Here is a 22,526-nt window from a genome sequence, read left to right as displayed (position 1 = left end):
AGTCTTGACTTAGTAACAACGTCCACACTGAAATTTGTTGCTGTTAGCACTCAGACATGATGCATTACCAGGTAACATATTTGTGATGATTTGAATGGGCCGTCTGGCGAACTGGCCGTTCAAGCTGAAAATCGGTTGATTCCAGTCAGCAGTCGATTTATAGATGCACATCTTTCTTTGGTTACCTGAGACATCTTTTTTTTTTTTAAAGTGATTTGGTCCTGAAGTGATCCTTACTTCTGCTGGAGGTTGTGAAATTATCCAAAAATAGGCAGATGCAGCATAGACCCGACCTGCTTCAGTGACTCCATGATATGAGAATAATGGTCTGCTTTCATTTCTATTCTAATTTTAATACCTTGGAGGACACGGATTTTACTCACTCCTGTCAGCACAAAATGCCACCACAGTGAAACGGTTTGAATATACAAATGTTACTTTTTCAGTTTCCACAGCTCCACTTTCCCCTGCTTTATTCTTGCTTTGACATAATAATCTTAATGATGATGTAGTCTTTTTTTTATATATAATTCCCCCAATATGCTCTAGGAGAGAAGAGATTTGATTCCATATTCCTGATGCGTTTAGCACACCTTTTCTGGCTTTCCTTTTTTAAGCTGCACAAAAGCAGAATTCATGTTAATTGCGAGCACCAAATATATTTATGTCCACAGATTTCCTTTGTTTCTGCTCATTCCCACCTTTCTTTTTCCAGTTCTGTCTTATAAACGCCAAAGAAGAAATAAGACCGCTGACAGTTTCTTGCTGAGCTGCTACAGTGGAGTGATTGTGAGGGTTGGCTTGCAGAACATCAGCTTAAATTAAATGGCACATTTTATAGGAGCGGTGTAAATCACCCAACTCTGGTCAATGTTCTTTAAAGACACAGGCTTTAAGTTTAAATGATGCGTTGGGTGCAATTAAAGCTACTTTAAGCTGCATATTTGGAATGCTGGTGCAAGTAGGCGGGGCCTGGGGGTAGGTGTTAATAATTACCTTAGCTAGTCAGCTAGCAGTTTTTGACTCGGCAGGTTGCTTTGAGGGAGTCGGGCTTCTCCTCATAAAAACGAAGCGCTTTGTCGAAACCTGTGTTCCGCAGACAAAGGGAAACGAGGACAGGGTGTCACTGTGCCATGAAGCCAAGAGGCAGTACGAGCGAACCGGGCCAAAAGCAACAGCTGACCCACACTGCTCACAAAGAGCGACACATTCTCTCTCCGCTAGCAGCACAGAGAGCGCGCTTTTTCTGCCGACTGACTTTTCACATGTACATTTACATCGGCTGCAACTGTCTGCTCCTCAACCCACACAGCGTGTTCTGTTCTTTTCCTGCGTGTGTGCGAGTCCTGGAAGCTGTGGGACGTAAAGAAGCCCCACGTTGTTTAGCACAGTATCGTCTGCTGATACTGCTGCTGCTGCACGTCAGAACTGGAGTCCCCCCCCCCCCCCACACCCCCCATCAATAAAAGTTCATGAATCAGTTAAATGCCGAAATTGTGATGACACAAATGCAAGTGCGTAAAGGTAAAGAGCCAGTCTAAATAATAAGCTCGGCAACGTCAGCTGGAATCAAAACCAAGGGTGTGCCATGCACGGCTGGGTGGCCGTTACCAGGCTGTCTGATGATAAGTGAGACAGTTGAGTTGATAAGTGTGGGTCTGTGTCATACATGCAGCTTGGTGAGCTGAACGGGTGGAACTGGAAGGTCTTGTTTTTATGCAGGGCCTCCTGTCTTTTCAGTAGTCATGGTGGGTTTCCACGGGATCCGTCTTCTAGGTCACAAGCGGAGACATGTCTGCTCAGGTGGTAATTAGAGCTGCGGTTACCACCATATAATAAAAAAATACGTCAGGTGAGAAAAGGGTTGTGTATTGAAACGACATCTGGAGTTTGATTTGGATATTTCTGGGTTTGGGTAAATATCAGAAAAGAAAATAATAGAATGAAACAATATTTGCGTTTCTACACTTAATTTCCTAGAAAACACCCAAAGGTGTTTTCTAATCCATCCGTCCCTCCACTTTTTCATCCGTCTGTCGCTGTAGGTTCGTTTGGCTCCTTCCTTTCTCATTTCCTCCTTTATTCCTTCTATCCTTCATTCCTTTTTCCTTCCTTCTGCATGGTATATACTGACGAGTTAATGAATCCTGACCACCGTAGAAATATTTGCCATAAATTTGTAGTAAAGTTTTGTTTGTAAACTAGGAAGAAATATAAACTTTGTAAATTAGATTCCGGAGAAGTCTGGAATCTGGACTTTAACGAATGTCGTGTTATTTTTTTGATGATTTAAATAGTCTGCCGTTTTCTTGCTGTTCTTGGCGTTTTTAATCAAGCCTTTAGCACTAAACAAGGGAGGATGATGCCCTTTTAACCAAGCAACAAACACAGATTGTCATACAAAATATTCAGTGCACACACAAATACGCACACACACATCGAGGTCTTTCTCTCCCCCCCGTTTCACCCCTCCTCCCTGTAGACTCTGTGGCAGGTTAATAAAATAAACATACATCCACCGGTGGCAGAGGAAGGCATGTCAGGCTCCCTTAGCTGTCATCAGCTGGCTGTTATTTGATGCATGCGTGCGAGTCTATTTCCAACACGGTCTGTCACTTTCAGCTGAGGGTTGTCTGTCAACCCCTCCCTAACCTAACCCCCCCTCCTCCTCCTCTGTTAGCACCACCCCCTCAGGACACGTCGGAGCACATATGCGACTGCATTAGCGCAACGAGCTGCGTATCGGTTAATAGGTGTTCATCACAGTGGTAGGATAGTGTAATTCTACCCTATCTGGTTAACGGAGACGTCTTCCTGTGCCAGTGTTATATGATAGCTGTTATTGGTCTGAACTGGGTTTTCGGTTTTATCATTAAGCAGAGAAACGCTTCATAGAGCTCTCTTTTTGTATGACCGTGTTCGGTTTTGTGTGTTTTTGTGATGGTAAAGTTAATGTTTGGGATGCTACAAGGGGGAGAGAGGAGTGGGGGGGGGGGGGGGGGGGCTCGTAGTGAGAGTGCAACGGGCATTTGATTTACTTTGGCAAATATTTCCACCGTGCCAAATTCACGGTGAATTGATCCATTTCTTTTTTTTCCCCCCCACTACTCTTAGTTACATTCTTTAGAGATCAAGTACTGCTTCGAAGTAGCTGTGTGTGTGTGCATGTGTGTATTTGTGTGTGTGTGTGTGTGTGTGTGGGCCCTTGTCCTCTAAAGGCTTTGTGGTATAGGCCAAGCACAACACAGCTGCCCACCCATCCAATCTGTCTCTCTCTTTCGCTCTCCCACACACACACACACACACACACACACACACACACACACACACACACACACACACACACACACACACACACACACTCTGTCTTTGAAGTTTGTCCCAGTCCAGTAGAGTGGTACAGGGTCAGGATGGAGAGGAGGATTAACGAGGCCCCTGGTATAGAGGGATGAAAGGATGGTTGGATGAATGGTCTTTATGAAGTGTTAGATGAGAGGAGGGAAGGCCAGGTGATGATGGAGAGTAGACTTTGGGCCTAAAGCAGACATGGCGATAAGAGAGCCCAGATCTAAGGTTCGGATTAGAGATGGGATCAGTTTTTGATATCAGCAGAGGGTTTAAAGCGCCGCTCGGTCACAGTGTTTTAATGCTGCTGTTCCATGTCTGTCTACATGTGTAGCGGTTCTCTCTAAGGCTCAAAAGTAGGATTTAGGCATAGGCTGGTAACTAGAATCAAAGTGCACTTAAAGTTAGGGTTTTAAAACCTGCTAGAAGTTTGTCATCATGCCATTCCTTTGGCTTAAATGGAAAATAGCTTTAGTGGCCAGAATTTTCTATGGTAGCATGGAGGATTAAACTGTGACATGGCACCCGTCCCCTACTCGTTGCCGTGAAATGTAAAACGTGGATTATAAACATGGGACAAATTTGCCTACATGGAAATACGGCGGGTCAAAAAGCAGTCATTGTAGTCACGCTATGCTTCCTAAGGCTAAATTAAACCTACTGTTCTGAACCTGTGAGCTGGTTGGCAAGCCGTTTCTGTGTTTACTCCATGAAACTGTAGTATTTTTGTTTGATTTGAGGTTGTCGTACTGTGAGAATCTCATATGCTCTATGTCTGGTATTAATGTATCGCTATCAGAGGATGAACTCATCGCTTAGTTTGTGGGCACAGAATTGGACATAATCCAAAGAACTAAATACTAATTTATATATATATATATATATATATATATATATATATATATATTCCTTTTTGTTCCTCTTTTAAGATAAATATATCCTGTTTGCTGAAGTAGGCGCTGTGTAGACTCTTGCTTTAACTCATACGTTTCCGAAAGCCTGAAGCCGAAACATTCTGACACTTGGTAGCATTTTCTAGACAGTGACGTAGTTTCAACATTTCTTAACGTCTAGAGCAATAAACAAGTAAAACTTTTATGCTGACATTTCTTTTAAACAGGGTCATATATAATTGCAGTCGATACATTTCCTTATTTACTCTTTCTCTTGCTTTTGTGTTTGGGATAAGGTTAGGTTTTTTGTGTCATTCCCACAACAACAACAACAACAACAACAACAACAACAACAAAAATGACAAGGGGGTTGCATTGTTGCGCCAGAAGAGACTGGAAACAATCCGCATATTGAGCGCACACTTCTGCGAATGTATGTGAGCACACATCCCCACTGTGTTCAGCCTCCGCCCCTCGCCACGTCTGCGCTGTTCAGCATTAAACAGACAGTGATTGATCTACGGTGTGATTGTTTACTCTGCCTTGCTGTTGGTGATGGATGACGATTTGCGCATGTTTGAATCGTCGGTGTGAAATACGGCGGCGAGGAGGACGCAGGCTGCTCTCCTTTGAGCGGAAACGCCCGCAGGACCGTGGGCCAACCTTCTCGCGTAGCGTAGTCTCTTACATTAAATGTCCTCCTCCAGTGCTGCAGAAATGCTGCGATTTCCACCCCTCTGTGAGATTCCAAACAATTACTTAGCACTTCTTAAATACGTCGAGGCATGGGTAAGTGTGTGTTTGTTGCATTCATAAATACAAAGGGGCATACTGTCAGCCTCAGTAGTGACACACCTCTTTCAAGAGCCGGAGCCTTTTTCTCATTCAGCGGCCTCTTTGTCCTGCAAGATGCCAGCTGACTGAATTCCTTCATCATTACAAAGCTCCGGTGTTCGGAGCTTCCTTCTGTCCACGGATGACAGCAGCGAGACATTTCTAACACCCTCTTCAGTTACCAGCTTCCCAAGAGGCCAAAAATGAGTCCTGGTGAGTGAATAGAAAGGGAAACGGGAGACACAATGCCTACCTGTTCTCTCTTTCTCCTATCAACTCTCTGGTGACATCCCTTCATTTCTTTATTTTTTTCTTTTTCTTTTTTGCTTCCAGAAACTGTCTAGCTCTTAGATTTGCTTTCACACGGACAGATGGCTCCAACTCTGGCTCAGGCTTTAAACAAAAACCAAAACCCAAATCCTCAATCTTCTTCGTGCTAATACGTCCCACCCACTATTTTTTTTCTTTTTCTATTCTTTCAAAATTTTACTCATAGGAACGGATGCTTTGTTGGTGTGCCAGTGTTTGTAAAGCTACATCTTGTTTCTCCATTTCATAAATGCTTCTTTTCGTGTGCCAGAAAAACATCTCTCTGAGGCTGGGCTCATTTGAAGACAATAGGAGGCGTTTTATCCCGTCCTCTTGTCGCCGAGCTCGCAGCTGCGAGCTAAAGTCTTAATGCGTGCTGTACAGTAGCTCAGAGTTCAAAGCGGCTAATCAAATCTGTCCATACCCTGATTTAGTGTGCAGAATGTTTGCTTACATAATGGTACGACTGGCTCAAACTCTGCGGTTATTTTAAGGTTCACAGCTAAAACCTTTCGGAGTTGTAACTCAAAGATGATGAGCAGCGTTCCTGCTTCAACGCCACGAGCACTCGGGCCGGTTTTACATTCAGAAGCCGCATATCAAAGAATCTAAAAGTCCCATTTCACCTTTCAGTTTTAAATAGGGAATCATGTGACCACAAACTCTGGCAGGAAAGGGGATTTGCTCCACATTGGCAGTTGAAAGGACGGCCTTTCTTCCCCTCTCCCTTGTGCTTCCATGGCACTTTGTCATGTAAAGAAGCCCTTATCTGGCTCCGGTTGGGGGTTAAAGGAGCCGGAGAGAAATGGCTCGCTGGCTCCCCGGGGGACAACAGAAATCAGCTCGCGGTAAATAAGTGACTGTGACTGACGGGTCCTTTTGAGAAGAGCGACTCAGGCCTGCCCACCAATGTGCCCGTCAGGAGGTCAACTTTGACCCCCTCTCCGACCACCTGTCCACCCCAACCTTTGACCCCTTTTTTTTTTTTTTTTTTAAGCTGGACTTTTCTTCTAAAGGGTCGATGGATGCTACACTTTTGAGCCAAAATGGATGAGGGAGTGTGGGCCGGGGCCAGTAGTGTTCACGCTGTCACTTCTTCCAAGGAAGTGGAAATCAATGTCTCTTCATGGGGCGAGGGGCTTTTGGCCCAATAGAATCCTCTTGGTCCAAACAAGGCAGGGATTTCTTTTATTTGTACTGCAGAAATGGACGCAAGTACAATAGCACTGGGCTGAGTGATTACCAAAGACTTTAATTATGGACAGGCTAAAATAGAGTAGATGCCAGATTAAGTTATAGTTTTTTATGCCCAGTCTAGCTTACCAGTGTTTATTCTTGTGAGATAATTAACTCAATATAGCTGAAAGTCTAAATCCAACAAAAGACGCTCGCTGTAATACTTTTATCCGATACTGAAGTGTGTGGAACAGCGTGGAGTGTGATAAGAGTGCTTCCGGGTCAAATCTCCACTTTTAGTTCACACCCTATTTTGTACCCACACATTGCTGTTCTGGGGTTGTTTTATTTATTTATTTATTTATTTATTTATTTTTACCCTGTAGAAGAGTCGTCGACGTAATTTTTAGTAACACACTACGGTATTAAGTAAAACTTAAAAATTCATCAACCTTTTGCATAGGGATAATGAAAGCTTGCTTTTAACCCCATGTTAATTGAAAGTGAAGCATAAGATCACTTACCAAAAGATACAGTTATTTCACTGTTGGTGTCATTCAGTTGAGGAAGTTCTGTCCACCTTTGTTTTTACCCCCTCCAAAATCAGTCTTTCTTTTAAAACTACCCCAAGATATAAAAAAAATAATTTTTGACCAAAGTTGCTTGAGCCACACTGGAAGGCCTAAAGTGCCTGCAGAGCTCCAGGCCTCCCATTGATCCTGCCTTTTTCCTACACATTTTTTCCCCCTAATAAACGAAATCCTCATGTAGTCTTTAATATTCACTCAAACTATTTTTGTCTGGTATAAATTTTGTACTGCACTGTATGTGCATTTGAATATTTTCTCGTATGATTTGTTGTGTGTGAATTGTTTGAAACGTTTATGCATAACTTTATCTTAACAGCAATAAAAGGGTAAGCATTGAGTCACTGTGCGGATAAGAATTTGCACTGATTTTTTTTCCCCTATTAGCCCATGAATAATTATTGATTAATAGCAAAGGCTCTGGTCATTTTGTGCGTGGACCGCCCTATGCCCCCCGAGGCCAGTCTTAGATAAGGACTGCACTAGTGCTGAAAAATGTGCCGTTTATAGTTTAAGCTAAACATTGACTGTAGTATCCACGTTTTATTTATCTGAACATTTACTTTTGAGAGATTTAATTCACCTGCAGCGTAGCTATCATTTTCTATTATAATTGTAAACAAATATTTTCATTTGGTGGCAGATTCTTAGAAAGTATCTAGCTGGGATTGTGGAAACCACAGAACCAGCATTTTGTTTAAGAAAACACTTGGTCGGGTGTGTGTGTGTGTGTGTGTGTGTGTGTGTGTGTGTGTGCGTGCGTGCGTGTGATTGGTTGCATAGTGAAGTGTTTACACATGTACATCCAGCAGGAAGCCCCACTTGCTCTGCAGTCTGTCATGTCTGACACATGTTTTCTGCAACTCCAGTTGTTCTCAATTAATGCATCTTAGCACATGTGGGTTTAGGATTAAAATGGCAGACTTTACGATGCTGTGTGTACACTCGGTTGAGGTGAATGTCATGAACGAGAGGTGCAGGTTCAGACAGTTGGTTTACCCAACTGTTCTTCTTAGGTAGGTGTTTCACCATGTAAGTAATTACTTGCTTGTTAAATTCAGTAATTAACCTGTCAATGTGGCAGTTACAGTAGGTTGTTCGCTTCAGTTTGATTCATTTATTGTTTTTACATGTAGAAATGGAACAAGGCAATATGTTTGCATATTCTTGAAATAATAATTTTATGGCCTTCAGCCTGGATTTGTTGGAATACTGTCACTAGTGTGAGAAATGGGATAAAATGTGTTTATTCAGCCACAAATCCAGATCTTTCTGGTCACTGAACATTAATGAGTGTTAACAAGTTCTGTGAGCACTCTTCAATGCGTAAGTTCATGAAACTGAGTATTTTAGCTACAGACAAGTGATAGAAAAGGACAGCAGCGTATACATTTCATTATTTTTATGGACAGTGAGACATGATCCTATGATAAAATCACTTTATAATTTAGTAGTTGTATGGGATCTGTTTGTCTGGAGAACTTTCTTGGATATAAAAGCTTTGAGGTTTTCCATGAATCATCATATCTTTCTCCCTAATAGGCAGAAATATTTGATGCACTTCCCAAAAGATGGTGGAGCCACTTTCCCAGTTTAGAGGCTAATTACATTTTGCCTATGGATCACTGCAGTCATCATTAATGTCTTCTTTCTACTGACCTCTCACCACCTCCACTTATCATTTCTGACCTGGAAGTTCAACAAGATCTCTGCCCTTTATATTTCAGCTAGTTTTATGTAAATATTTTATGTTCTTGATGAATAGATTGATATCCAAACAGGATCCATGTTGTGACGTTTTAAGCGATCCGAAATAAATCTGAGCTGGATCTGTCCTTTTTACAAGCAATCCGAAGGATATATTGGCCTTCTTTCAGTTAACTGAGAGCAGATGGTTTGAATGTATTTTGTTTCCGAAATACGGAGAAAACATATTTTTCTGGGATGTTATTGAAAGGTGTAGGACAGCAAATTTTAGCGGTTTGAGGCGGTAACCCAATTTAAAAACTTGGTTATACCTTTATACCAATAATGAGCCAAATCCCCGTGTGGTCATGCTTATTTGTGGTATTGTTAGGGAGAAAAAAACTTGCACTCTTCAATACTTCTGAACAGATTATTCTATTGTGGTTGTTATAAAACCTGTTATGTTTATTAGGGCTGAAACGATTCCTCGAATGATTCGAGTACCTCGATTACTAAAATTCCTCGAGGAAAATTTACCTGCCTCGAAGCTTCGTTAATTTATGTTTTATTAGTTAGCGCACCGTGTTCCGGCCGGGACTTCATTTGCGTTGCGCGGAGCTCTCACTTCCGCCTCTGAGTTGTTGACAAAAGCTAAGTCTCAGCGGCATAAAGTCCAATCTTCAAGATTGGCCCGTGGGGATTTTATTGATTGATGATAATGCCCGACTTTTTATCGTTTTTGGGGAACCAATAAGCATCCTTAAAATGACTGGGGAATGCCTGGAGTACGGCAGCATTTCTCCTCCGGGGCTGCTGGTTGAAAGCGAACGGCGGGAAGAGCGCTGAGGTGAGCGGATAGCCTGAACAGGGCGGGCGGCTGAGTAGCTGATGCTTACCGTGTAAATGTAGCTTTACCGACGAACCGCACAATAAATGTCATATCCCGGTCTGAAGAAACGGGTGGCGGAGCGCATCGTACATGGCTGGTAGATGAGTTTCTGAGTGTGACCAGTGAAGGTGTCGTAAATATCCCGTATTGCTTCCCCCCGTGTTCGTCCCCCGGTCTAACGGTTCGTCAGTCCGCTGGTCTATTTCCTCCCCTCCACCCCATCTTACGTTCGTTCATTCACCCTCTCCTCCCACTCCAGGCGGCATTTCCCGTATTTTCAAACCCAAAGCGTGACAGGTTAGGTGGCAAGGTGAGTTTAATTAATCTATTAAACTCACTGAAGATGAATACATAAACTAAAAGCTGGATTGTAGACATTTTTTATAAGCATATTTGTGAGCCTGCCTCTTTGTTATTAAATTCAATATAATTTCAGATTTTTCTATAACTTTTCTTCTGGTTAACTTAGAAAGTGAGCTATTATTGTTACAGGTTAGTTTTCTAAACTACAAAAAAGCAACTGTTAGGGATGCTCAAATATGAACAATTGGACTGATATTGATATCTGATAGTAACACCGGTATTATGCCAGATTTACCAATATTTCATTTTATAATTTTTTTTATCCGATTACTCGATTAATCGTAAGAATAATCGATAGATTACTCGATTACTAAAATATTTGTTTACAACAGCCCTAATGTTTATAGAATGACGCTGTCCAACATGTATGTATCAGGGGTAAAAGTCTGTTTCTGCGGTTGTTTCACCTTATGCCGTTTGAAATGTTAGTGGCTGTGATTAAATTTTTATGACAATTTAATTTTTGGGGGGAATTAATCCTTTCTACTGTTGCCTTGTGCTTTTTGTTAGAGGGATGTATTTCTCCAAAGTCATAGGATTTATTACACAATGGATTGAATTTGACTGCTTTGTATTATAACCAGGATTTAATTGGAACTAAATTTGAATCTGTCTACTTGATTGCATTGATTTGATGATATATTCCAGGATATGACTTTGACCAGTTCTTCTTGCAAAGTGTGCTAAGATGACATCAATTGTTGATTGTTGCTAGATCAAACTCACCTTTATTCGATGCGACAGCCCAGGCGTTGTGCCATTTGCACAATTTAGGATATCAACTTCCGCCTTGCTTTGTTTGCGTATGGTGTGGATCATCGCAACATCCACCGATGTCCACAGTTTTATCTAGATCACAGGCACACGCCCAGGGTTTGTGTGCAAACGTTCTTCCACAAAGTTGGACTAACCCTCAAGTGACTTAACCACAAGTGCGGACATGCTCCCTGGCCAAGGCAGGACATGCCACATCATCCACAGAGCAGCGCCGCACCGCCGGCCTGGTTAGGTGTTTCCCTCCGCGTGCCTGCCAGTCTGCCAACAGTTGGGTTAGTATTGCCACCAGCTGCAGAGAGGGCGATGCCAACAGTTGCCAAGCGGCACCAGGCCCAAAGTGGCCACACAAGGCTCCTCTCTTCTCTTCAGGGAATTTGCATCTAAAATCTCTCAGCCTTGTGTGTATGCGCTCCGAGTCCTGGCCACTTCTGGGCACCGTTCCATATCTGTGGACAGTTCTGGTCATTTGCTGGATTAATGTGGGCAGAAAGAGGCAGCGTGGATCCAGATATTTCATGGTGAATTTTAAGCCACCGCTTATGGTTTTTTTATTGGCCAGTTGTCCATTATTATTTTTCCTGATATATTCCAGTTTTTTAAAATTTATTTTTATTTTTTTTATTTTAGTAAAGTAATGTGTGGGTAAAATCACTTTTTCATGTGGCGTCTCTTTGTGGTGTAAAAGCTGCAGTCGAGGTCATGTACACAACTCTAATTAATTCCTCTGTTTAAGGGGAGGTTAATGTGTTTACATCAGGATGCGGAAACGGATTTCAAGGTGAACATCACTCTGGGAATTGCTAAGGGATCGCAAGCAGTTTAATTCATGCCTGATCTTTATTTGGACGGAGAAAATAGGAAGACAAAGGCACAGAATATTAAATAGCCAACAATAGAATCTCTCACTGAACACTTTTGGGAAATACAACCATCTTATTTTGAGTCACTAAGGAACAATTGACTTTTTCTACTACCGAGAAGGAGGGCCATCTTTGACCATTGTTTTCCACATAGACTCACTCGACCATCCAGTGTTGTAGTTCCTCTTATGCTTTTTTTTCCCCCTCTTGTTCGCTCGCCCCACAAGTTTATATTTATTTAGTTCTTTGGATTACGGTGGCCTTCGCTGAAGGTTGACTTTGTGTCTGTATGATGTCTACGTAGTTTCGTCCATATGGTTCGGATCTCCTGCTTGTTAGAAATAAACACGCAACGAGAGAAAAAAGAAAATCCCACAGCATCACAGATCCTCAACATAACTCACTGTGGGTACAGGATTTCACATGTTCATTCTTTGTGTTTCATGCAAGTCCTGCCTGGACTGAAGCATGTGGTTCTATTTAAAGCGGCACTGGAGTTTAGCAAACTGCTCACATTTCTGTTTGTGATGTCTGTGTAGAAAAGAAAAAGTCCGGTTAGGAGAAAGTGATGGTTTATGAACTGAAAAGTTCTTTGAAACTTGAATCAACTTCAACAGTAAATGTTACTCTTTCAAAAGTAGCAAGAGCTATTAACATTGGATCCCCACCCGCTCCCTCTCCCAATTGTGTAATTGTTCTCCAATTGTACTTTTCTTAAATCTGGAGTGACATTATGCTGCTGCAATAAAGGCAAAACACAAAAGTGACCAGACTTCAGCAAAGAGCAGGCTGAATGAAATAAAAGGAGTGGCGCTTATATAAAATTATTCGTGTTCTTTTGCCTCAGCTGATTTGCCCCCCCCCCCCACCATCACCACTTTGCTGCATTTAAGCCAATGAGGTGCGCTCGCTCTGTGAAAAGCCCTACACACGACGCAGCCTCATTGATTTATTGTCCCCAGCAGACCAGGCGGCAGCTACACTGCAGCACCGGCGCACACTAACACATAACAAGGCTGCTCATTGACCTTTAAATAACTAATTGACTCACACTATTGCACGCCTTTTGAGCATTTCTAATTATAAGACTGGACATATTTTGGTTGTTAGGAGCTTAGGAAGAGCTGAAGAGAACAGGGCGAAAAGCATAGAGGCTACATGTCCTTTTTTTTAAAAGTATTTTTAAAGCCAGTTGAATACAAAAAATCATTTGTGGAGTTGCTAAGGCACACAACAAATGCTTTCTAACTGGCTTGTTGGTTTACGGTTGTACTCATTTGGGGCTGCTTGTTTTTGTGTTTTCCTTCTTTTCATAGGACAATGAATGTTCCCTTCTTTTTTTTTTTTTTTTTTACAATATCTTTTCAGTGCTCTGGTTGTAAAAAGAGGACTTAATGAGGTATTCTAGTGAAGCGGCTCAGACTGTATGGGCTTCTGCAGGATGTGTTGGGATTAAATGAGCTGGTAGCCTCGGGCTAGGAGTTGTTGGGCTTATTGTTATAGGAGTTATTGTTGTATAAGTGGGCCTGATTTTGATGCTGCTGGTGTACCTTTTCCTGATTGTTTACACCCTTACCTTAACCTGATTCCAGATAGAAACGTGCAGTCTGCCTATTCAAGGCTAACGTCAAGACTTGGCAGAGCCCTCCCTCAGGTGTTACCCCCGCCCCAGCTCGCTTCCACACAAACGGCTTCTTTCCTTTAGCAGCAAACAGATGCCATATAAACTGACCAGAGGCCGTTAGCTCTCAGTGAGTTCTTGCAGGCCTGCAGCCCTGCAGGCTGTTCCTGACAGACAAGGCACGAGGGTAATGAGGTTACTCCGTTTCCCCTTTCGGCCTTCCTGTTCCTTCCGTCTGTCTGTCTGTCTGTGTGTGTGTGTGTGTGTGTGTGGGGGGGGGGGCTTCAGTTTTGCGGCCTTATGCAGATTGTAACAGTGTCTTCCATGTGTCTGTGCTCTTTAAAAAGAAATGTCACGTAGGAAGTAGTTTGTGAAAGAATGATCTTGATCTTCCAGTCCATGCAGGCACAGGTCTTAAAGAGACACGCTTTTAATGTTAACAGAAAGCACTAATTTGCCTAGTCTTTCATTTAGAAACGTGACCCGGTAAGCTGACTGACTCTTACTGTGCAAAATCTTATTATATTTACCTCTCCATTTTAGTAAAAGTCCAGTTTTTGAGTGAAGTTTTGTTCTGCGCATGTTTTTAATTCTTGTATGTATAAAGATTTTATTCTTGTATGTATAAAGATTTTATTAGAGAACTCTCTGTTGATTCAAATGTAAGTAATTTGACAAGTTATCAGCCTGGCTCTAATACTTGAATTATTATGTCATTATCATTATTTTGGTTGGAAATTGATCCAGAATGACAATATTATCGTTTATTGCAATAATTTCTGGGACAATTTATCATCCGGCAGTACAATAGAAGCCCAGCTTGTGGGTACATTTTCAATTTTCCTTTTAAGTAGCTTGGCCTTTTCTGCTTGATTTTCTTTTTATTTTGTAATTCAGACACCAACGTATTAAACTGGACCTGACCTGGCAAGATGCTGCATGTTTTGGATGTGTTAATGTAATAATGAAATCCCATTTTGCAAGTTTCTGGATTTTGACGGCTTGTCCTCGACGTGGCATTATTGTGCCAGGTGTGCTTTTCATCCTGCATGTAGTTTGCTGTACAATACTCCTTAGGTGATTCAAATAGATTAAAACAGACCTGACCTTGAAAGCTTTCCGGTGATTTGGTTGTAAGAATACATCACTGGAATCCAATAAAAGTCCAGTTGTTGAATGGATTTTCTTTCTTTTACTGATCACCTATGTGCTATTAATTCTAAATGCAGTGTTTTTCATTGCAGACGCTCCCTTGGCAATTCATGTAGATCTGACCTGGCAAGCTGACAGATTGTAACTGTGAATCACTGCAGCCCAATAAAAGTCAAATCTTTGTGGGAATTCCCTTTTTTTTTTTCCTGATTATGTATGACGTGGCATTAGCTCTGGTGCCAGGTGCGCTTTTGATTCTTCACGTAATGGCACTTTCCTGAGGTTTTTGCTTTCTGAATGATTGAATTTTGATAGTAATCTTTGCAAACAAAAGCATGTCCCGTCGCAAATACAAATGGAAGCATTAGATGCAAAGCGTCTGCTGTCTAAAATCCTGCACAACGCATTGCTTAAGCTGTATCGAAAATATACATTTTCTCTGCGAGCAAACTACTGTGTTGTGCAAAAGTGGGATGTAGTTTTGTTAAGTAGGGTTTTTGCAGCATCTTCCAGGAAGCCCATGGGAGTAGTGAGGGGGATTCAGCAGTAGATGCTGCAGCTGCTATGATGAATAACAGCATGTCCCGGTCCACCGTCAATCACTTTTAGCAGTCCATGCGAGCACAGCCCGGAAGAACTGTGCGCGCGCACAGATGCAGGCACAGAGTCGAGCGTCTGCTCTGCAACACGAAGCCAAAGTAAAAGTGATCTTGTGACGGTGTTGGAGGGGTAAGTGTGTTGAACAAGGCAGTTTATTATTGAAGGGGAGCCATTTGTTATGCAACCTGTCTGCGCAGAGTGGTGCTACTTTAGAGCATATTTTAGCACACGGCTCTACCATGAGGCCCGTATTTCAGCCCACTGCAAGACCAGACGTGGCTCAGTTCCCCGAACCTGCCAAGATGCGACTTCGCAGTGTGAGGAATTTTTCTCAGCTGAGCCCTAAAAACCATGGCAACAAGGCTCTAAAGCTGAGACACCGCCGCAAAGTCGATGCCGTACGATCGCCGTAATGTTCCGCTTTATGAGGAGCACTTAAAATTCCCGCAGCAGTGATTCTGTGAAGCTATCTGACTGCGTGGCACTGAATAAACGGGGGAAACTGTTGCTTTGAGCCTACTGTTTTGTGACGGGGCTCTTTTGGCGATGTGTGCCATGCAATAAGACATATTCTTCTATAAACACTGCTTGTGCTCTATTCTGTGTGATCACATAAGTAGCAGTACAAATCGGTTGGGCGGGGGAATATTTCTAATAATTAGCTGGAATACATTTAGCACAGTACAAAATATGAAGGCAATTTTGACCTGAGATTTGTGGAAAATGCATACAAATTTTCTCTGAAAGGAAATCTGATGGCTTGTGTTTGGATTTACAGTTTTTTGTGTGAGATTTAGTCCATTAATTTTGACTTTTTAAAGAACTACAAAGACAGTAAAAGAACAGTGTTCCAGCCATCCTGCTGTGATTGATCTTTAATTTATGCTAAAAGCTACAGAACGGACTAAATGCTTATACAGTTCAGTTGTGGTATTGCACCTGTAAACGGTATTTCTTAGAGAATGTAGATCTTTGTCCTGACTCTGACACTTCCAAAAGACTGTAAGTATGTAAATATCCAGCAGGTTCTGTCACAGAGCATGAAAACAAACAGATAAGCTTTGCTGCACTATCCTTAGCCTTCCTGGAGTTAGCTATATTTGTGTACTGATTAATTTGTCCCCTAATCGGTTGCATCAAACATCCTCAACAGAGTACTCCTTCCCCTCTGAAAACATTGGTGACTATTTAATTCCGTCATGATCTTTGAATTCAAAACTACTAACCACTATCAATTTACCTATTTTATGAGTGATGGTCTATAAAAAAAAATGGATGAATTCAAAATCTGAATCAGTAGGTCAGACATCAAAGAAAATCCAAATGTGTCATCAGGAGAATACAGGCTGATCGGACGCGGAACGTATTCTTGCAAGAAAGCGGGAGTTGCACCAAACTAGTGAAGAAGCGGCGCCTTTGATTCCCGTAACTCCGTTTCTTTTTTTTATTGTGGTCTGGAATGCTTGCAGAAGTTTCAAAGGACGGTGATGGTGTTCTCTGCAGTAAAAGTGCAGTAGCTGCAGATTGTTTTTCCTTTCTAATCAGAATAGTCGTTTGACTGTGTGTGTCGTAGGGCTGAAACATATTCCGCATCTTTGTATACTAGCAACAAAGCTGTAGTCCGTCCTTCTTAGCTTGGTGGCAAATGTCTAACATCTTATAGCACAGTTTGTGCTCTAATGCAGGTTTTCTGAGCACACTATTGTTTTGCAGTTCAATAGTTGGTTGCATTATGTGTAAAACGATGTGGTTTATCGCGTTGGGTTCATCGCAGCAGAGGACCCCCCTCTCCCCCCACCCCAGTCAGTCAAGCTTTTACCCTCCTTGTGTCTCCCACTCATGGTAAAAGCTCTGCAAGGCTTTGGGCTCTTCCAGTACAAGTAGTGTAAATACATGGCTGTGTAGCTGCACAACATTCCTTTGCAGTGAGCTTTGAGTGTAATGAGGAGATTGTATTGGGCCTCTTGTCCCCTGTAGCCCTAAAAGAAGCATCCGGTCTACTTGATGCTGTGAGAGCTGGGAGGACCAGGATGTAGTTAGGATCAGAATGTAAATTTCTGGGGTGAATGTGTGCACCGTGTCGGAGGAAGTTGGTCTGCTTTTAACAACTACCTCAGATAATGCTGATGTAAGGTTCTGGATTTTCAGGTTTTACGCGATGAGTCAGTCCCTCTTCAAAAAGGACAATAAAGAGGTGATCTTTATTGTCCTTAGATCATCTAACTTGAATGAAGAACAAAGTAAATGGTGGTTAACATCATGGTTGACGTAGTAAAGAGTTTTTTTTTTTTTTTTTTTTTTTTAAGACTTGGAGCATTAGTTTGCACGTGTTTTAGTTTTTCCACTGAGTCATAATCAAGATGCAGCAAATGTTTCTAATCTGCGAACGCTTTGGTCGTGACCTTTTACAGTGATCTGCTCGGGAATTAAGTAATTAACATCTTGCCATCATCTGCTCCGGTTGTGAACTCCAAGCAGTCATATCCCCACCGCCAGTCGTATGGGGCCCATGTGTTGCTGAAAAGCGTGCAGCAGAGATCAAGATGTGAAGGAAGATGTGTGGGTGACGTGACAGTCATGGCTACTGGATATAATAACGCCCGCGGCTTGGCTAAAATAATATTTCTGCTCCATCTATCGATTCCTCCACCTTGCTCTCTGTTCCTTCTCCAAGAGGAAGTGTGTCTTAGAATAACAGATTTCGGCGCAGTTTTTTTTTTTTTTTGTAGAGCAAATCACAGCTGGTGCATGGCCCACATTCCTTTTGGTATGACGTCTGTGCAGTCGGCGGCAGCAAGCTTCTATTTTTAGACCATGCAAGTGCATGTGTGCATGCAGCTACACACCTTTGGAAACATAAAAAAAAAGCTCTGTGTGCTTTCTTCACACTATAATGAAATGCAAATGTGCAGATTACACTTGTCTTGGCCAAGTGCGGGGATTTTTATTTTTTTCCAGTGATTGCTACTTATATATTTTTGATGGGGGGCGGGGGGAATACGGCAGTTAGGTCATATGGTTTATATTTGTTTTTTGACACAGCTTTAGAGCACTACACAAAGGCTCTGGGCACAATGTGTGGTCATTCCATAGAAGATTAATTTGAAAAACCCTGCAGTGTTTAGAAAGTACTGATTAAAATTTGATTAGTGTTTATTGCTATTGTATTATAGTTGATTTGATCTTCTAAAAGGGTTTAGAAGAATCAAATAAATTTGACTTCATTTTGCTAATAGTCATGGCCCAAATTTTTTTTGAGTAAAAATTCACATTTTAAATATTCCTATGACGGATGTCATCAGATTTTCCATTAATGCTTCAATGCAGCATTTATCATTATCATCAGTCACCATTGTCTAATATCTAGCGGCTCTAATTCTAGGAATATATTTTACAAATAGGAATTATTTATTTTTTTCACCAAATTGTTTGCTTTTTATTTTTTTTTGTTACAGAGCAAATGTTGTGGCTGCATACTGTTGACCCATCAATATTGTCTCGGTGTGAAAAGACCTGCATTGCTTGCAGTGAGCCGCTTGCAAATCTTGAGTGTCCATCCACTGGATCTCAACAATATTTGGTCTACAGTTTTGGCCAAATCTTCAAGGAGAAAAATGCCGTTGTCTAAAACTCTGCTCCCCGTCTCCTAACAGGTGCTTGTCACTGCCTCCCCGTCTGTTTCAAAGAGTGTTGGTTACAAGGTTGCTGGGTGACTGGTGCTCAGCACTCCCAAAGGCGCCTCCCGATTGTGAGCTCACGAGCCGCAAAGATCCCCACGCTCATTAGTGGGATTTTCCTCACCTTGTGGGAGCTGGCTCAGGGTGTAGATGCGTGTCACTGCCAGGTGGCATTCGATGTGAAAGCTCTCTGTGCAAAAAAAAAAAAAAAAAAAAAGAAATCTGGCAACATTCGACTGGGAAAGCGAGGTGTAATACATTTTGATGCTATTGCTCATTTGAGCAGCTGTTTGCCTTTCTGTCCTGCTTTACTATCTTCTGGCAGGTGGATTTTTTTTTTATTGCCACCCCCCGCCACCCCACACACACACACACAGAAAAAAATATTGTCTTAAACATATAATTTGGTGGTTTGAAAATCTTCAAAAAGGAGAGGTATGCGTGGAGAAAACCCACTTTCACATCACAGGTTGGGCAGCTTTGAACAGTACAGCAGCTGCTACTATTATGATTTTGTTCCCCTTAGTTTTTATCCATCACTCGTTGCTGTGTGCTACAGTGCAGGAAATATTTGTGGCCGCCTGCCAACAGCTGTAAGGAAACCACAGAGTACGAGAGAAAAAAGAAACCTAGACAAACTTTGAGGTCAATCTATCGACTTTTTTCCCCTCCTTTCCTTTCATATTCAGCTATGCGGCGTTGGTGTGTATTAACCGTCAGCTGTACACCACTGTTTGTAACCGGGAGATTTATCGACTGTGCTGTTTGTGTCGGTGTACGTTTGGCCCTGTGCCACACCATGAGAGAAGGAGTGCTAGTGAGCTGTCTAGGTAATTGGTGCTCACCTGGCAGGCTTTTGCACACACAAAGAATGGATTAGATGACATTAACTACAGGGGGAAATGGCATAATTGAAGTCTTGCTCTGCCTCTCCCACTGGCGAGCATGTGTGCACGCACACTCGCATGTGACGGCGTAATAAGGGGCCCGCTTATTACGCTTAAAACATACCTCTCTATGTCTTTGTCGGAGGCTAAGAAGCGCCGTCGTGCCGAGCGGCGTTGCTCGTGTCCACATGTCTGCCGGGAGTCTGCATTCAGCCAGACATGGCCGCCACCAGTCCAGGTCTTATGCGTTGGGTTTTATCTGATTTAAAAGGAAGTGAATACAAACGATAACACTTTCGCACGTTTTTTCGAGTTTTGTCGTCTGCTCGTTCAAACTTGTAACGCCGATGTTTTGGAGCCCGGATTCTGATTTTAAATCTTTAAAAAGGTTTTAGTGGAAAAGCTGCTTCTGACCGACGCCTGAAACATCAAACGTTTTTCTTCGTGACTTAACCTCCTTACGCCTTCGGTGACATTTTTATGTTGCGTCAAACGAGTGTGACCAGATTGATTTCCGTCACAGACGGTCTAAACGCTTTGTACTAAAATAATTAGCTAACATTTCTTGCTGTTCTGGAAGTTCTCTGAGATACTGTGATAATCATAAATCGGTGATTAAGTTGTGCAGCCCAGCTGATACTGACCGTTGCATATCCCGCAAATGAAACGGCTTTTGGCGACGAAGATCAGAAAGCTCAGGGACGGTGGTGCGGACTTTTTGTTGATAGAAAAGTCAAGAAATATTTTTCTTATAATCGATTCCTAATCTTGTGAAGCCTTAGAATGAATTAAACAATTTACTCTTGACCATTAAAATAACAACAACAACAAAAATCCCCCTCAGTATATTGACAAAAATTTTCATTGACTGAAGTTCCATCTTATCTGTCCTCTCTCAACATTTTGACGCAACCCCTCAGACATCATATATGTGTCAAACACACTGACACACTTGTACACACCCTGCGGCGATGCTGCTATAATTAGCAGTGGCTTGTCTGCATAGATCAGATTTTTTGAGTGTGAAAAGACTATCACCAGTCTTACCAGAAAGGTGCAGAGGAGACAGTCATTTGTCACGGCATTGTGGCTGTTGGATACAACATAATATCATACTATGTTTTTTCTGTTTCTCTCTTGAACACGCTTAGCTACGTAATCCAATAATGTTGTAGTTTCAGTGTCACCATATGTGTTTTTTTTTTTACATTTTGCCACACACTTTTTGGGAATTTCCTCATCTACCTTCTTAAACTATTTAAACAGATGTTCTTGTAATGAATGTAGCTTTTATCACCAAGGAAAGATGCCAGATGGAAAGAAGGAAGGTAATTTTCCAAAAAATAATTCACCAGCATTTCAGTCGCAGGATGTGAAAAAGACTTGCAGCCATTCTCTGAGTACAGATGCTCACCATGCCACATTTTTCATGTTATAAAAAGAAATGTGAACCATGTTTCCTTTTCTTTCTGCTTTACAGTCATATGCTCTACTTTGTGTAGTTCTATCAAATATAACAGAAAGTAACTGCAACCAAGTTCGAGGCAGCAACAAGACAAATTTTTTATCTTTTTTGGTTCTCTATTACTGTAACATTTTTATCTTGTAATTACATCAGCTGGAAGTTCTCACTTGAGTTACAGGTCTCGAATTCGTTTAGTCAGTTCAGATGTCGCCACGATATCTGGAAGCCTTTCAGCGGAGCCTATACCAGAGATTTGAGTCAACCGGACTATCAGAAGGCTGTTTTGTTTCTTCACATCTGCCTCTCGCATCGCATTTGACTCACACAGAAGATGTGTTTTGCAGAGATGAGTTGGCATGATCAGAATTTGCGACGATTTCAAATAAACGGCGCGCGCCAGCTCTCAAAATGCGTTCTCTCCTCAATGTTACGAGAAGCGAACGCGAGACGCGCCCTTGCGTCTCGTTTTGAGAAAATCTGCTTCCAATCTCAATTTTTTTTTTTTTTTTTTTTTTGTTAATAACTCTTTGTTGCATGCGTCCGAATCGAATTTCCTTCATTCATTAGTGTTGTTAAACACCAAGCAGATCAGAGTCGGAGAATTGGGAATATGAGAGAGTAGAAATATTGTCATTGCCGTTTGATGCTCTCCGAAGACCCTTTCATAGCTGAGCTCTCACCAGCTGGATAGTTTTCTAATGAGCTGTTAAAACTCAACAAGACACGGAGGTTTTTTAAGTAATTTGCAGCATTTTAAATGCTTTGCTGTTCAGTGTGTTTGATTCAAACTGGGTAAAAAAAAAGAAAAAAAGTGATGTCTTCAAAGTTGCATTATGCATTTTTCATTTTCTTTCTAACTTTTTATCATTGTAGCACACAGCAATCATTGCATTACGGAGGGGATGTAATCCTTTACACCTTATGCTAATGCATTACTCTGTCATGTTATGCTAATGTACCACTCTGTAGTCAGAGATGAGGAATCGTATATAAAGGCATTCTCCGGCAGACTCAAACTTTGTGTTTTAATCTTGTGCAAAGCTTTCATAATGGCTTCTATATGATATCTTTATGTGCCCCATATTTTATTCCTTTCTTGGCAGACTAATGCATAATGCAATTTCCACATTGCTGCTAACTGGCTGCAGTCCTTGTAAGCAAATATTTTTCTCGTCTCATTATATTGTTTACAGAGTGTATAGTCGCTGCATTTCTGCGTAGCTTTCTTGGCACTGAGCTGGATTCTTGCAGGTTGGGCTGTTTTTCCAAAGCCTCGGTTGGCCTGTGAGCATTTCCTGACCTTCACCTCAAGTCACATTTTTCCTGCAGCCCAGCAGCAAAACAAAAGAAGAGCACGCAGCATAAACGACGTGTTTTTATTAGAGTAATTCATATCCACTGTCGC

The 22,526-nt window shown here is 41.8% G+C and overlaps 1 protein-coding gene across 1 annotated transcript in view; it reads left to right on the top strand.

Moving 5' to 3' along the window:
- The window catches only part of jarid2b (jumonji and AT-rich interaction domain containing 2b), a 114,217-nt gene that overhangs the window by 32,236 nt on the left and 59,455 nt on the right, over positions 1-22,526 (top strand). The window lies entirely within an intron of this gene.

Source organism: Poecilia mexicana, unplaced genomic scaffold (assembly GCF_051168715.1).
Source record: "Poecilia mexicana isolate PSO_F unplaced genomic scaffold, ASM5116871v1 scaffold_11, whole genome shotgun sequence".
NCBI lineage: Eukaryota > Metazoa > Chordata > Actinopteri > Cyprinodontiformes > Poeciliidae > Poecilia > Poecilia mexicana.
Note: the sequence above shows the minus strand (reverse complement) of the source record. Positions and strands in the feature narration are given on the sequence as shown.